Below are 4,753 nucleotides of genomic sequence, written 5' to 3'. Positions count from 1 at the left end.
GGGATATCACTGTCATCATGAGTTAACTCTCTTTCTATCCATAAGTTTTCTTTTGGGGGGAGGCATATATTACTGTCTCTGTCCATAATTGGAGGGGTGCAGGACATGCCAGCATGTCCATGTTTGTGTTTTTCCATATTTCTTTCTCACTTCCTGGCCTGAACATGAATGGAGATCTTAACAACTGCGTCACCTGCCTAGATTGTGCAAGCACTGGAATGTTCTGCCTGTCTTTTCTACTAGCCTAAATGTTGCAAGAGAGACAAAATGAGGGACAAACTGACCAGGATAAAATTACATTTTTCTTTTTAATTTATTTTTTCATTGATTTGACACTAATAAAATTATTATATCAGCTTACATTTCACATATTTCTACAGTTGCTTTTACACTGATACACTCTTTTTTAACTTCCACATTGTTCTTTCTTTCTGTACAAACATTCCCCCCATAACCTGTGTTTCCCGTCTATGTCATAAATCATACTTCCCCATTTGTCATCATACAAACCAAATCCAAAATCAAAATACAGTGCGCCCTTGCCTTACGCACGGATCCATTCCGGACCCCGCCACATAAGGCAAGCTCCAAGTGTGCTTGAGCCCCATTGAAACTAATGGGGCTAATGCATGCGGTGCAGTGCGGAGGCACTGTAATACCTGTAATTTCAATACTTCTTACAGTAAAATACTGTATGATGTGTGCTCTTTGCTCCCCTTTTGCCCCTTCGTATTTTATTATTTTTGTCCTAGTGTTAAATAATCAATCTTTTTATTAATTGAACATTAGTTACATCTACTTTTGATGAAATCCTCTGTTGTTCAATGTATCTTATTTCTCTGCTTGTTTGTTGCTGAAATGATACGCTTTCCATTTATCTTCTTGAAAAATTTGCGTGTTTATTCTTCTCTGAAAACATTTTTAATTTTTTAAAAAACATTACTGTTTATTCCCCATATCTCTTCCCAGTATTCTAAGATGGGGGACCAGTGTTGCCAACAAGCCTCGAAGATATTCCCTAGAATGATTAACCAAAATCCAAAATCCCCAGAATTCCCCAATATTTATTATTATTATTCAGTCAAAATCCCTGGAAAGAAATTAATTAAATTCCCTGGAAATTGGCAACACTGTTGGGGACCATTCTTGGTCTACTTTCTGCATTAATCTATTGTTGATCATGAATTCTTTTGTTTGCAATTTTTTCACGAATTCTTTGCTGCGTGTGTGTTGCTGGGGTGGGGAAAGAGTTTTAATCTGCACGTGCAAACAAGAAAGAAATCAAGAATTACGAATGTGGTCATGCTTTCTTGCTGTGGCATAGAACCCAGGAGCATTGGAAGTGACGGCATTTCTTTCTCGACTTTAAGGTCAGCTCGACATCATCCCTGGTCGTTTTTCTTCTTGAAGGGTGCCAATTCATCTGCCACGATTTGCCAAGCTGACCCAGGAGAACAAACCCATTTGGGTGTCACACTGCTAACTGTGGTGGTTTTGTAGGTGGCCTGGCCTCTCCACACAACTTTTCTAAAGGAAAATCTGAGTCAGAAACTCTTGCAGCTGCTTCAGGCAGGCAGGGTGAAGAAAAGGTTGGGGGAGCAGCCCCTGACTCATCCAGAGCAGCCTCTCAAAGTGGGGGCTCCAAAGGAAATGAAGTCACCTCCAGAGGGAGGGGAAGGGGGCCAGCAGGGTCCAAGGGAAGGCAGGAAACTCAACTCAGGAGTTTCTTTTCTTTCAGGAAGGTGGTTGGTGGAGGAGGGGAGAAAGAGAGGGGATCAGCAAAAGGATGACTGAGGAAACCACAAATATCAATGCACTGGGCAAAGGAGGAGGTGGAGGCTGTGGGGAGGGAGGCAGGAGGGGGGAATCTCTAAGCCAAGCCAAGAAAGGCTGAAAAGTCCTTAACCAGCAAAGGGCCAATTCGCTCTTTTATTATAAAATAATAAAAATTTTATTTGAACCCCGCTTTTTGTTAAAACAATCAAACTTCTGTCTTTTGCGCATCTTCACTTTCTTAACTGCAGACTGTGGCAGGGTGGAAAGGATTCCTTGTCATACAATCATAGAGTTATAATTTTTTGTGTGGGTTTTTGCCATGTTCTAGAAGAGTTTATACCTGACGTTTCGCCAGCATCTGTGGCTGGTATCTTCATAAAAATAGAGTTGGAGGAGACCACCAGGGACATCCAGTCCAACCTCCTGCCATGCAGGAACTCACAATCACAGCACCCCCAAAAGATGGCCACCCAGCCTCTGTTTAAAGACCTCCAAAGGAGACTCCACCACTCTCCAAGGCAGTGTCATCCGCTTTTAAATAGCTCTTACTGTCAGGAAGTTCCTCCCAATGCTGAGATGGAATCTCTTTTCCTTTAGTTTGAACCCATTGCTCTTAAGTCCTATTCTCTGGAGCAGCAGAAAACAAGATTATTACATCCTCAAATACTCAAACACACTCCTTCAAATACTTAAACAGGGCTATCATGTCACCACTCACCCTTCTATCCTCCAGGCTAAACATACCCAGCTCCAGCCCCTTCACCATTTTGGTCACTCTCCTTTGGACACAATCCAGCTTCTCAACATCCTTTTTGAACTGTGGGGCCCAGAACTGGATGCAGCATTCCAGATGAGACCTGACGAAAGCAGAAAAGAGTGGCACTATCACTTCCCATGATCTAGACACTATACTTCTATTGATGATGCCTAGCATTGCACTGGTCTTTTTAGATGCTACATCACACTGTTGATTCATGTTGAAGGAGGAAGACTGGCCTTTCATAGAATCAGAGAGCTGGAAGGGACCCCAAGGGCCATCCAGTACAACCCCCTTCTTCCATGCAGGAACTTACAATCAAAGCACCCCTTGGGACAGGTGGCCATCCAGCTTCTGTTTAAAAACCTCCAAAGAAGGAGACTCCACCACACTCCGAGAGAGCAGTGTCAGCAGGCACTGATCATGGGAGTCTTTGGTCCACTGGGGAAGGGGACTACTTTCTGGGTGAAGGAGATCCACTCAAATCCCATTCATTCATGAAGAAGTTGCCCAGAAGCCATGGGGGCTTCCTCCAAGGAAGGGGCTATTGCTGTGCTGTGCAAAAACCCACGCAGGGGAGTACACTAACACCCTAAATTCATAAAACAATGATACCTTTAACTGGCTAACCAAAATGCACTAAATACATGAGTCAAATTATCACAGTTTTGTGGATTTGGGGTGTTATTGTAGTTTGCTTTACGGCCAACAGGGCTGACAGCCAGTGTGACATATTGGTTTCAGTGTTGGCCTAGGACTCTGGAGACCTGGGTTCGAATCCTGGCCTGTCCATCAAAACCAATTGCGTGCCCCTGGGCAAATCACACTCTCTCAAACTCAGGGGAAGGCAGCGTTAAACCTCTTCTGAACAAACCTTGCTAAGAAAACCTCTTGCCTTAGAGTTGTCATATGGCAGACATGACTTGAAGGCGCACAACACACACATGGTGACCCTATCCTTAGGTTTTGTTGGCAAAAGAGAGGCTGAGAGAGAGAGAGTGTGTGACGCATCCAAGGTCTCCCAGTGGGAGTTTCATGGCTGAGCGGAGAACTGAGCCTTGGTCCCATCCTCAAACCATGCTGGATCTCATAAATTCATGTTAAAACTCACATGTCACTTCATACTCAGACCCCCCCCCCCCCCCCCGAAGAGAAGGAAAGTGCAGGGGCTGAGTCCAAGGAGGGAAGGAGAGAAGAGGGGTATCTGTGGAGAGGGAGGGAGAGGAGTTCTGGGCTGAGAGACACACTTTGGGGGATACACTCTTCCCCCCTTTTCCTCCCTTCCTCCCTTTCTCCTCCTCCTCCTCCTTACAACCCCTTTTTCTTTCTCCCCCATCCTCCTTTTTCCTCCCCTTCTTCCCTCTCCCCCTCCTTTTTCTTTCCCTCTTTACGTCCCTCTCCCTCATTTCCCTCCTCCTCTCTTTCCCTCTTCATCCCTTCCCCCTTCGCATTTTCCTCCCCTCCTCTTCCTTCCTCCCTCCCTCCTTTGCCACAGTTTCCCCCTCTTCACCCAATTTCTTCCTCCTTCCCTCCCTTTTCCTCCCCCCTCTTCTTACTCCCTTGTTCCTCCCTCTACTTCCTTCTCCCCCCTCCCTTCTTCATCTCCCACTTCCTTCCTTCTTCCTCCCTCTACTTCCTCCACCCCTCCGTTTTCTTCCCCCTCTTTTTCCTTCTTCCCCCTTCTTCCACCATCTTCTTCTTCCTCCCCTCCCTTTTTTTCTCCGCCTCCTTTCTTCTTCCGTCCCCTCTTCGTCTCTCCTAGTTTCCTGTCGCCAATCTCCCCTCGTTCTTCTCTTTTCCTCCCCGACTTCCCCCTCCTTCTTCTTCCCGTTCCCACCACTTCCTCCCTCTCCTTTTCCTTCCCCACTGTCCTCCTCTTCCTCCCCCCTCCCTTTCCTCCCCTCTACTTCCTCCCTCTTCTCTTCCCTTTTCCTTTTCCCCCCCACTTCCTCCCTCTCTTCTTCCTCGTTCTCCCCCCACTTCCTCCCGTCCCTTCTTCCCTTTTCCTACCCCCCACTTCCTCCCCTCCTTCTTCTCTTTTCGCCTCTCCACCGTCCTACCCGCTCCCTTTTCTTCCCCCACTTCCTCCCTCTTCTTCTTCTTCCTTCCCCCCTTCCTCCTCCTCTCCCCTCTTCCTCCCTTTCTTCCTCCTCCCCTCCTGTTTCTTTCTCCCCTCTTCCTCTTCCCCTACCGCCTTTTTCTTCTCCCTGCCCTCCTTTG

Source organism: Sceloporus undulatus, chromosome 2 (assembly GCF_019175285.1).
Source record: "Sceloporus undulatus isolate JIND9_A2432 ecotype Alabama chromosome 2, SceUnd_v1.1, whole genome shotgun sequence".
NCBI classification, from domain to species: Eukaryota; Metazoa; Chordata; class Lepidosauria; order Squamata; family Phrynosomatidae; genus Sceloporus; species Sceloporus undulatus.
This window is presented reverse-complemented; position numbering follows the sequence as displayed.